The following is a 12,694-nucleotide window of genomic DNA, read 5'->3' on the forward strand; positions in this document are numbered from 1 at the left end:
TGCCTTCCTCTCCCCACTCCCTCACTTGTGCTTCCTGGGATTATCTCCCAAATGAACTACTGCTACCTAGTCCTGGGCTCAGGGTCTGCTTTGAAGGGAACCCAACTGCAGCCAGGTCCCCAGCTTTGCCATAACTGGCTGTGTGACCTTGAGCAAGTTAAATGGTTAACCTGTCTGAGCCTTGATTTCCTCACCAGTCAAGTGTCCCCGTGGTGCCTGCTGTCAGCTGGCTGTGGTGAGACCACATGACCTGGGGAGGGCGGGAAGCAGCCAAGGGCTGGAAAGCACCAGGTTGAAGCTTTCTTTGGCATTCCTCCTTCAGGACATGAAACTCTTGGTATTGTAAGGATACAGGATGCTGCGTGAGACACGACAAAGCACAGAGGACTGTACAACAGAAAGAGTGAACCCCCTGTAAACTATGGACTTTGGTTAATGAGAATGTGTCAGTATTGTTTCATCAATTGTAACAACTGTACCACACCAAAGCAAGGTATTATTAATAGGGGAAACTGTGTGCAGGGAGAGGGGCTATATGGAAACTCTCTATCTGCTCAATTTTGCTGTAAACCTAAAACTGTTCTAAAAAATAAAGTCTATTAATTAACAAGAAGGGAAGAATAAAGCAGTCTATGGGCTGATAAGACGCAGGGCTGAAGCTTTCTTTGGAATTGCTCTCCCGGGAGCCCCACCCATCCTTGGACAAGGGTCAGAACCCAGGATGTTAGCCTGCCTGCCTGCCAAACCCATCAGCTAATTAGCAGGACAATGATTAAACTACTGGAGCCCACTTCCCTGCTTTAGGATTCCAGAGGGGACCAGCCCAGCCAGGATGGGAACCCAGGAAGTTAGAACCTTTCCTGTAATCCATGTGGACCTGCAACACGTTCTGGAGGCTCCAGGGAGGGGAAGCGGATGTGGGAGAGGAGGAAACCACCTCCCTCACTCATGACAGCCTGTATGGTCCTGTCTGCTCTCACATGTGATGTGTCCCATCCCCCATCCCCCCTCACGCTAGAGGTACCTGAGGGCAGAAAAGTCACCTTTATCCCTCATGTCCCATTCTCTCAAAGGATGGCTGTTACTTCCTTGATATCTCTCAACTCTGTCTGAGTCTCTCCATTTCAGGCCCCCAACACACACACACACACACACACACACACACACACACACACACACACACACACACCAACCACACCCCAGCTCCAGCTCCATCCAGCACCTCCCACCTCAGATGCTGGGGGATAGGTTTCCAAATCCAGATCCTAGCCAGTCCTCGCAGCTAAAAGCCCGTGATGGCTTCTCATTGCCGAAGAAAAAGACTGAATCGCTCTCTGTGGCCAGCCTGGCCTTGGCCTCATCTCTCGCCACAGGCCCTGCTGCTGTGCTCTAGCCACACTGCTTGCTTGTTTATGGTGACATCTTCACTGTGTCCCTTCCTGCCACAGGGCCTATGCACATGTGATTCCCTCTGCCTGGAGTGCTCTCCCCTTCCCTCTTCACCTGTGGAACACCTTCCCTTCCTCCAGGTGTCAGCTCAAGGTCACTTCCTCAGGGAAGCCCTCCTGTCCCCTACTGCCCCAGCCTACTTAGGAGAACTCCTTTGTCACCACATCCCACTCATCCATAGCATGCAGCATAACTGCAATATAATTTATATATGTGATTCAGATCTGTAGCTGGATTTGAACTCCACGAGGGCAGTCACTATTGTCAAGTGGTTGAATGCAGCCCTTCTCCCAGTCTGTGTGCCCCAAAGGTCTGAGACTGAGTTTGTTCACTGCAGACCAGGAAAGCCCCTTCTAGAGAAAAGCACTCCGACTTTGAACACGCAAACCCTGAGAGTGTTCTGAGAGTCCTTGGAGTGTTCTGAGAGTCCCAGGGCAGCCCCCGGAAGTTCTGGTGTCTGGTTGGAGGTGGGGGCTGTGCCCCACCAGGCCTTGGTAAGGCCTGCTGTGTTCCTCTCAGGCTGGAGGAGCCGAATGGGGGTGTGGGAGGAAGAGGTGGCTCGCTCAGTCCAGGAATCCCTCCTCTCCCCGGCTGCTCTCCATCTGGCCAGCAGCCTCCCCCGCTGCCCAGGGACAAGGGCCCCAGTGTCTGCTCGACTCCTGGGCAAACAGCAGGCCTTTCTCTCCCCCTCCCCTCCAGAGCGCCTTGGCCGTGACCCCTTCCTGCCCCTTTGGAAGGGCATGGCACACCCCTTCTTGCACGTCCTTTTTCTTCTGAATCAACCAGAAAGAGAAGCCGGCAAACCTGTGCTGGAGAAGGTCTTGTTCAGTGGATGAACCCTTAAATTTTAGCCATTCCCAGCTTTGGCTGGGCAGCTGGGGCGAGGGCTTTCCTCGAAGGCCTCTCTCTTGCCCAGGTAGACTTGACATCATCCTCTTCATCTCCTGTCAGACAAGGGCTACCTGTCTGGCCCTGCCCGTGGGGAGGCCTTCCATGCTGTTCCCTTTTCCCACAGGATCACAGGGCTGATGCCCCCCTCCTTCTAACCCACCTCTCATGCCTGGGCACCCTCACAGAGACCTGGGCTGCTTCCCTCATGGTGCAGTCTGAGAAGAGACAGGATGGCCAGGGGCCCCCTCTCTTCAATGGCTCCTGCCACGGGTGTTGGGCTGAGCATCAGGGTGGTGTGACCTCAGAGGGCGACTGGGAACTATAATCAGACAACCTCCACTGTAATTTCCACCATCCCACAGCTCAGACTCAGAACCTGGGGGTGGGGGGTTTCCCAGCTCAGCCTAGTCCCTGGGGCTTCCTCCTCCTGGCCAGTGAGGGTAATTGGCACTCAGAAACTGATTATCAAATTGGAGAGAGGACTTGGAGGCCTGATTTGTGGAGATGTCCATAGAAATCTTCTACCTTATATGTCCCCTCCTTGGTCATTCACATAAAACAAAATTCCACCATTAGACCTTAATTTCTTTAGATCTACAAGCACTTTCCTTTTGTGAGAACCGTCAGGACTGTGCAAATGATGACAGTTACAGAGAAGATTTACTGACTGAGCTAAGGTAGTTATTTAGGCTGGATGTTCTCCATTCACCCCTCCAGATCCACTGCCCATTCTTCTGCACTTGCTTTATGTCCAGCAGGCTGACTGTTACAGCCCGGATTATGACCAGGCTCCCTTGTCCTCTGGTTTTCCATTAGGTTGGGCCAATGGGAAGCTTTGGTAAGAGACTGGAGGACAGGAGGAGGAAGAAGCTGGGGTATTTATTCCATCAGCTTCCCCCTGCCAAGTCCAGATTGATAGTGGCTGGGTTTTATTCTCCCAAGGGCCCCATCTCCCTCCTTGGCCTTTTCAGGACTGGGGTGGAAACAGCTCCCTACAGTTGCTAGCTCTAGGGTGTTGTGCTATCCCTTGTTGGGTTCCTTAACCCTGCCTAGGCCTCTGTAAGTTGATTCATTCACTGAATTCTCTTTAATCACCATTTGGAGTCTCTGGGTGGCACAAATATTTAATGAGCTTGGCTGCTAACCAAAAGGTTGGTGGTTGAAACCCAGCTACAGGTGCCTTGGAAGAAAGGCCTGGAGATCTATTCCGGAAAAATTATCTAGTGAAAACCCTATGGAGCATAGTTCTACTCTAGAACACATGGGGTCACCATGAGTTGGAATTGACTTGACTGCAACAGATTTTTTTTTTTCCTTAATTCGCCCTTTTTGGGGTGCAGGGGTGTTGCCAGTTTCCTGTCAAGACCTGGCTGCTATAGCTCTGCATTCTTATTTCACACATGTGGAAATTCAGCCCTAGAGAGGTGGGCAGCTTCTCTATACAGCTACTAAGTGGCCTGGAGCTAGGACTCCAGAGATCTTGCTCCAGGACTTATGCTTTTGACTGTGTCTGTGAATGTGCCCTGGGAAGGGTCACATGTTACCTACCAGCCAACCCTCAGAGGAGGAGGCCTGGTGATGTGGTGTCAGCCCTGTCAGCCCCAAGGAAGCTCTGGGGTAGAGCCCTTGGTCCAGAACTGAGGGACCCTGGGTGGCACAAATGGTTAACGTTTCTGGTTAACTGAAAGGTTGGAGGTTTCAGTCCACTCAGAGGTGCCTGGGAAGAAAGGCCTGGCAATTTACTTCTGAAAAATCAGCCAAGAAGGACAGATTCCTTCTGTGACCAGTGGGAATCCCAGCAGCAGGTTGCTTTTATCTCTTTCTTCAGCCACCACGTGTTAGGGCTAGTTGGCTGCATTCCTAGAGTTCATTTCCCCTCTGGTAGCTTGCATGCGGTAGGTGGTCAGCAAATGTCTGAAGTAAACGGATATGGCCCTGATGGCTGCTGGGGAAGAATGGGTAGGGGTAGGAGAACAGAACAAGTTCTGTCTCCTTTCTAGGCTTTTCCAAGAGGGTGGGTGTATGAGTGTGTCAGGGTGAGAGTGGTTGTGTGTGTGAGGCTCCTGGGGCAGGCAGTCCTGCACACGCTCCTGGCTGTGGCTAAGTGGTTGCCATGGGCTGGGGTGCCCACCCAGGGCACTTATGGCATGGGGAAGGAATTCTCTAGGAACCCCAGCGGGCCTGGGCGGGCACCCCACCCAGGGCGGGTGACCGGGCTGGGTGGCTGCTGCACTGAGTCAGCCCTTCTGGCCTGACTCCACCCCACCCCTCCCCTTCGGGCCCTGCTGCCATATCAGGAGTGAGGGGCAGAGGAAGCCCAAGAGAGCTCCATGTTATCTGCCCCCAACCACAAGACCATCAGACAGTGTGGCTAGCGGGGGGGGGGGTGCCTATCCCTCAATCATAGTCAGAGAGGGCCTGAAAGAGCTTAAACAACAGTCAGAGCCAAGGGTGAAGTCTGGGAAGGAGGTGTGAACCCTGTTTACAAGGCCCAGCAAAATTAAATAGCAGGGCTGGGAGTTAGTCTCCAGAAGGTGGTTGGCAGGGGATGGGTGAGGGGTGGGGTGGAGGTGGAGTGGTAGAGGTGCTGGTGGAGAAAGCCTGGAGTTCAGAGCTGGTAGCCCCTTCCAACACTCCAACTCCTTTTTATCACCCCCTCCCCAGTGCTCCCTTCTGAGTCCAGGGAGAGGGCCTGAGGTCACGCTTTCCCTTTCTCTTACCTCCTCAGGCCAAGTTGGATGAAGAGCCGAGGAGGTGGGTTTCCTGGGGCCCTTCCTGCTGGTATTTGGAGCTTGGGGATTGTCAGAGTTTCCTAGTGTTGCTGCAACAGAAGTTCCACAAGTGAGTGGTTTTAAAGGATAGAAATTCATTTGCTCACAGTTTAGGAGTCTAGAAGTCCGAGTTCAGGGCACTAAGGGAAAGCTCTCTATTGGCTCTGGGGGAAGATCTTTGTCTCTTTCAGCTTCTCTTCCTCTGTTCCTTAGTGAGCTCCACGTGGCATCCATCTTTCCCCTATTTGTGCTTGCTTCTGTGCATAATCTGCTCTTTTTATACTTCAAAACTGATTAGGGTTAAGACACACCTTACACCGATTTGGCCTTGTTAACATAACAAAGAAAACCCTGTTTGCATATGGTATTACATCCACAGGTATAGGGGTCAGGGTTCCAACACATATTTTGGGGAATACAATTCAATCTGTAACGGGAATAACACTTTGAACATCTTCATTTTTATTTATTTTCACCTATTGGTTATACATCCACATAGTTCAAAATACAAACATTTCAAAAAGATGTAGTGAAAAGTAATTCTCTCTCCCCCAGCCGTGCCCCTCAGGTCCCCCACCTAGAAGCCCCTGCAGTCACTGGCTTCTTGTGAATCCTGAGCTTTGGGATTTCTGACTGGCACTTCCCTCCCCTCTGCTTTCCCTCTGGGACAGGCTCACTTGGGAGGTGGGGCTGGTGCGTGCTATTGAGGTTGGGGCCTTGGCCAGGCTACCAATTGCCATGGGGATGGTAGTGGCCTCCTTCCTGGGCCTGAACTTGGCCCCAGCTTAACAGCTTCCCACTGAAGCCACGCAGCAGGGGTGAGGCCCATTGTTCCTCCTTCCCAATTCTTTAGAGCAGCTCTGGAAGCTCCCCCACCCAGGGGGCCCAAGTAACTGACACCCAGATCTGGGGCTCCTTCAGTCTCCTTTTATCTTCTAATGTAATTTATATACTTCCTTGTACCCTCTTTCTCCTTGGCAGCTTAATTCTACAAAGATTTATGAAGCACTTACTATGTGCCCGGCCTGGCCTGGGGACACAGTGTGAGCTGGACATAGTGTCTCCCATCCAGGAGCTCTCTGTCTTGTAGGGGAAGCAAAAAAGAGAAATTACAAGCCAGGAGGGCCTTGATATATTCTCTGATAGTGGGAGAATAAAGAAATTGCATGTTAAAAAGCCTGCTAATACCCAGTGTTGGAGAGGAAGTATTTTAGGGGGAACGCTCATACGTAGCTGAAAGCATAAGTTAGAATACTTCAGAGAGTAATTTGGCAGTTCCTAGGAAGTTGATGATGCCCTTCCTTATGACCCAGCAATTCTACTTTCCAAGTTTTCACTCTAAAGCAGAGTTCTTTAAACTTTTTGACAGGGATCTTCCATAAGAAATACACTGTGACCCAGAATACTTGCATCACACATTCACAACAGAAACAACTTTTACCCTAATACTTACCCTGATGATGCAGGATGTACCTTGATATTTTCCAATCAATTTTAAGTTTTAAAACTGCTGGTCTACATACACTAAATTGACTTCGCAACCCATTACAACCATTTGCCATAGAGTTGACTCTGACTCATGGTGACCCCATGGGTGTCAGAGTGGAACTGTGCTCCACAGGGTTTTTGGTGGCTGGTTTTTGGATGTGGATCACCGGGCCTTTCTTCCGAGGCACTTCTGGGTGAATTTAAACTGGCAACATTTTGGTTAGCAGCTGAATGTGTTAACCATTTGCACCACCCAGGGAATCCCATAGTTTGAACAACACTGCCCTAAAGACATTCGGGCACGTGCGTAAGAAGACAGGAAGGCTTACTGCAACATTATTGTAACAGCAAAAACTGAGACAGGTCTCTAATGCAGACCAACAAAATGGATAAACAATTATGATGTGGTCAGCAAATGGACTCTCACTTCCAGCTCCATCTATTAGAAAATGCACACAGGGTGATACCATTTATATACAATGTAAAACCCTGGAAAGTGATATCATGCCTTGTTTATGGATACATCTGTATGCAGTACCAGCATAAAAGTCTGCCTGGAATGTTCCCACCCAAATCAGGAAATTGGTTACCTCTGGTGTGGGTGGGGGAGTAGCTGGGGAACGGTGCATAAGGAACTTCAACTGAACTTTTTTTTTTTAATTGTACTTTAGGTGAAAGTTTACAGCTCAAGTTAGTTTCTCATTCAAACATTCATACACATACTGTTTTGTGACATTGGTTGCAATCCCTGCAGTGTGACAGTACTCTCCCCGTTTCCACCCTGGGTTCCCTGTGTCCATTCGTCCAGTTTTCCTGCCCCTTCCTGCCTTCTCATCTTGCTTTTGGGCAGAGGTTGCCCTTTTGGTCTTATATATATGATTGAACTAAGAAGCACATTCCTCACTTGTGTTTCTGTTTGTTTTATAGGCCTGTCTAATCTTTGTCTGAGAAGTGGGCTTTCGGAGTGGCTTCAGTTCTGAGTTAGCAGGGAGTCCTGGGGCCATAGTCTTGGGGGTTCCTCCAGTCTCTGTCAGACCAGTAAATCTGGTCTTTTTTTGTGAATTTGAATTTTGTTCTACATTTTCTTCCGCTCTGTCCAGGACTGTATTGTGATCCCAATCAGAGTGGTGGGTAGTGGTAGCTGGGCACCATCTGGTTCTTCTGGGCTCAGGATAGAGACTGTGGTTCATGTGGTCCTTTAGTCCTTTGGGCTAGTATTTTCCTTGTGTCTTTGGTTTCCTTTACTCTTCTTTGCTCCAGATGGAAAAAGACCAGTAGTTGTATCTTAGACGGCAACTCGCAAGCTTTAAGACCCCAGGCACTAATCACCAAAGTAGTATGTAGAATATTTTCTTTATGAGCTATGTTATGCCAATTGACGTAGATGGCCCCTGAGACTATGGTTCCCAGCCCTCAGCCCCAGCAGCTTGGTCCCTCAAGGTGTTTGGATGTGTCCAGGAAACGTCTATGACTTTGCCTTGGTCAAGTTGCTCAACTGAACTTTTAAGGTTTAGTTGTTTAAAAAAATATTGGAAACAAATTTGGCAAAATATTAAAATTTGACAGAGCTGGAGGGTAAGTATAGGGGGCTCACTACATTTTTCTCTATTATTTCTTAAAATATTTCATCATAATGCTTTAAAAAAAAATGGTGATCTGGTGCCCCAGAGAAGGAGAATCTATTTTTATGGTGGAAATAGAAAAGAGAAAGTGATGAAGGGAACCACACGAGCCCAGGTACAGAGGGATGAGAGTGGATGAGGTCGTGGGACATGAGAATGAACACACTGAGCCCTTCCTAACTGGGTGGCACTATGGTCAGGGCTTCATCCCACTTTCTTCTCACACATTGGTACACTTACTCTCCTCATTTAACACATGAGGAAATAGAGGCAGAGAGAACTTAGGTGATTGTCCAAGGTTAAGAACTGGAGTTCCTCGATGATGCAAATGGTTAATGCACTCGACTACTAACTGAAAGTTTGGAGGTTGAGTCCACCCGGAGGTGTCTCAGAAGAAAGGTCGGGAGATCTGTTTCTGAAAAATCAGCCATTTAACCCTATGGAGCACAGTTCTATTCTGGCACACATGGGGTTTCCGTGAGTTGGAATCAACTCCATGGAAAATGTTTTCTTTAAGCACTGGGAAGTGGCAGATTGGACTTGAACTCAAGCATACCAGAGCCAGAGCCTGTGCTCTTGACCAGTCTACAGCATGGTTCCCTGATGTCTGCAGAGGGTGCAGGGGTGGGGAGGGCTGGGGACAGAGAGGCAGGCATGCAGGGCCTGGTGTGCTGGGCAAAGGTAGGTAGACTTTATTCTGTCGGTGGTGAGGAAGTACAGGGGGGTTTCAAGCAGGGAAGCAGGGGTGTGAAGTCATTGGAGCTGTATTATCTGTTTCTTCAACTTATTTTTATTTATTTTTTTAACCAGCTGAACCTTTCTTTAAACAAACTCTTAGAACCCTGATATACAAAAGAGTTTACAGTGGAGTTGATTTGACAGAAGAAGGTGACTGGGGCCTAGAGCTCAGGGGTGGCCCTCTGGGAACACAGCATGGACATCATGTTCCGGAAAAATACCTAGAAGCAGTGTGAGTGGCAGGAGGCTGGTAATGGCATTCTTACACAGGACTTCCCAGTCTAATGGGGAGGCATGGCCCCTGCCTCTGAGTCCTCCTGGTTGGTGAAGAGGCACTCAGAGGCTCAGAGCACTCCCAGGCTGGGGACAGGGGGCACCAGCGACATGTGCATAGACCTCTACTTGCTGGCTGTGAGACCCTGGATGAGCTGTGAGCCATATATTTGAATTTCAGAAAAGGAAGGACATGGGCCCCTGAATGTGGCTAGGGCAAGGAAGACCCAAGTCCTGAGTGAGGTCACTGGAGAGGGTGTTTCCGGTATTTTCCTAGTCATCTTTGCTGTCTGGGGAAGAGGAAAAGGCAATTGGTCAGAGCCTGGTGCCCAGCCAAGGCCTGGCATATAGTAGACCCTGGATAAATGCTTATGGAATCAAAGTATATGTTTCTTTCTAAATCTGGGAAGATAGATGTGGTGTGATGGATCGATTTTACATAGCCTTTCTAGCCATGGTTTTCTAACTCCCACTAAAAGATTGAGTGGGGCTATGCAAATAAGGTACTTGTGGCCTACTAAGGGGATTGGATAGCTTGCTAATAATACAAATAAGGTGCATGGCACTTTTGTGGAGGGTGGGACCCCGTAAATAAGGTGTATAGAACCCTAACAAGAGGATTGGTTAGTTTTGCCATCTTGCTAGGCTTAAAATGAGCCATCCCAGAGGCAGAAAGGGAGACTTCACTACCACCAAGAAAGAAGAGCTAGGAGTGGAACATATCCTTTGGACTGGGGATCCCTATGCTGAGAACCTCCTAGACCCAGGAGACAGAGAGGGAGAGCTATAACACCAGAGATGGTGAGAAACAGTGAAGAGCAGCAGCAGAGAAATGGTGGCAGCAGAGGCAGCAGAACCAAGAACTGGCAGGAGACAGTGCGGTGGGCTTCCTGGCCCATGGAGAGAGGCAGCTACAGTTGCTATGCAGACTCACAAAGCAAGAGCTAAGTGCCTTTGGGCAGGAGGCTTTCTGGCAGAGTAGGGTGCCTCTGGGCACTTGTCAGCAGAACTAGGCTTGCCCACCCACCCACTGAGTGAGAGAGCCGAGCGCCTCTAGGCCGGGACTCACTGGAAGAGTGGGGTGCCTCTGGAGCACTTACTGGTGGAGCTAAAGAGCTTTGCAACACTTGTCCAAGCAAGGCAGAGGCCAGGTGGCCCAAGAGACCTGAGGGGCCGAGAGGTCAAGGGCCAGAGAGAGGCCTGCCTGCAGGCACGGCTGAGAATAGGCCGTCTGGATTGAAGAACTGTATTCTGAGTAGTCCCTGATCCTGAATTGTAACCTCTTACTTCCCTAATAAACTCCTCATGAGTAATGTCTGTGAGTTCTGTGTGGCCATTGCAACAAATTAGCAAACCCAGCAGAGAAGTAGAGAGTGTGTCTTGGGAGGGACAGCTTGGTGTCAGAATTGATAAAAAGGCTGGAAAGAGGAGGTACCTCTGACCTCCTCCTCATAGGAATCCGCCTTGGGCTGTTGATGTTGATAGTGATTCTTCGTCCTTCTTGTGAAGTTAGAGGAGGTCAGATGTCTCTGCCATGCCATTTTTACAACAGGGGAGACCTGACTCCTAGAAGCAAATGAAGTCCAGGAGGCTGGCCCCTTCCCAGTGTGCTCCAGGGTTGGGCAGCTGCAGCTTCAGTGCAGTGAGGGGTGTGTAGCCCAGAGAGCACTGGTTTGGGAATCAGGGGCTTGGCTTTAGGTTCCAGTGGCCATGAACTGCTGTGTGACGTTGAGGCTTGATGCTCCCTCTTTGGGCTTTGGTTTTCTTTTTTTGGCAGAGTGGCCTGGATAAGGTTTTTCAAACTACAGTTTGCAACTCATTTGGTACATTAAAAAAAAAAAAAACAATTTAGTGGGCCACAACCAGCATTTTAAAAAACCAAACACTGAAATTGAATAGAAAATCTCAGAATGCATCACAGGTCATAAGGGTAAGTATTGTTTTGTGACACTATTGTTTGCTTATATACAGATGAAGGTGTGGACTGATCTGATGTAAAACTTGTATTCTTACTGTGAGTCCTGGTGAAAAAACTGTAAAACACTGAACTTAGTGATCCTGGAGGTGTCCTCTCCTCCCACATCACGGGGGTGTTTGTGAAAAAGCCACACACCAGAGACTCTTCTCCCTCTCCCCCTGGGTCAGCAGCTGTTTCTTTGCTCTTAATTGTCTCAATCTCTCCCGGGTCTCTCCTCTTCCTGCTTCAGCATAGGAGTCCCCTCCTCCCTTTCTCCCTGGGACAAGTACCCCACCCTGCTCTCCGCCAGAAAGCTTCCTGTGGTGGGGGGTGGAGTTCAGAAGGGAGTAAATGTGATCAGATGGAGATGGCAGTGGGCACTCCAGATCAAATAAAAGAATAGGGAGCAAACACCCAAGCACCAGGGAACAGAACAGAAAGTAGGCAAGCTGAGAACCTGAGTCTGAGGGCAGGACATTGTCAGCAAGAGATGGCGGCGGCGTCCCAGCCGGTAGCTCCCTGAGGGCCGGCACCGGCCTTCTCATTGTCGGCGCTCGGATGCACTATTAACTAGTGAAGGTAGCTTTCTCCCCGCCACCTCACCCTTTTTTTTTTTTTTTCTTTTTTTAAAGGAAAGGCAGAAGGAGCCAAGAGTTTTGGAGCCAACTCCTGCAGAGGGAGCGGCTGAACTGATTCGGAAGTTGGATCTCTTTGTACACAGGAATGCAGAGAGAAAAAAACAAAACCCACTCCATTGCTTCATTTTCCCTCCAAGCCCGAGCACTTTCTGTTGTGCAATGGAAAGGCTTTTCACATTGAGAAAAATGAATCCTGATTTGCGCTGCGAAGGAAAGAGCGCGCGGCTCGGCGCGAGACGGCCCTCAGCCGGGCATGGAGACGTCGTGGTGGCCGGCAGACGGCCGCGTCCCTGGTGCGCTGCTTGCGGTAGCGCCTGCGGGGGCGCTGGACTCCCCCTTCCGCAGACGCGCCAACGGACTCTCAACGACCCAAGGGCTGGGGAATAGATAGTATCGAGGATCCCGAGGGCGGAGAGTCCCGCGTTACGGCTGGATCTCCCAGAGATGGGCGGCGGAGTAGGAGCCCGGAGGATGGCGGGTGTGTGAGTCCGTTTGGGGACTTGCTGGAGATAGAACTCCGCCCCGGGGAGCCCGCAGGCGGGGCGCCCCTGGAACCCCGGGGAACCCCGGAGTCGCGCAGGGCGTCTTTGGGGTCGGGAGGGTAGGCGGCGCATTCGGCGATCAGGAGGCTCGACTGCGGACGCGCAAGCGGCACAGGGCGCCGAGGGGCGGGCTGGCGCACATGGGTGCCGGCGGGCGGGCCGCGGCTGGGTGCGGGGGGTGGTGGCTGGGGAGTGGCCTCCCCGCCTCCCGGGCGGGATTTGCTGTGTGTTTGGCGGCCCCAGACTTCCTGCTCCCTCTACGCTGCAGGTACGCGCGGGTCGGGCCGAGCGGGCGGGCGGGCGGCCGGCGCGCGGAGACGCGGGC

The sequence above is a fragment of the Trichechus manatus genome, unplaced genomic scaffold, assembly GCF_000243295.1.
Source record: "Trichechus manatus latirostris isolate Lorelei unplaced genomic scaffold, TriManLat1.0 scaffold00261, whole genome shotgun sequence".
In the NCBI taxonomy this organism is placed as follows: Eukaryota; Metazoa; Chordata; class Mammalia; order Sirenia; family Trichechidae; genus Trichechus; species Trichechus manatus.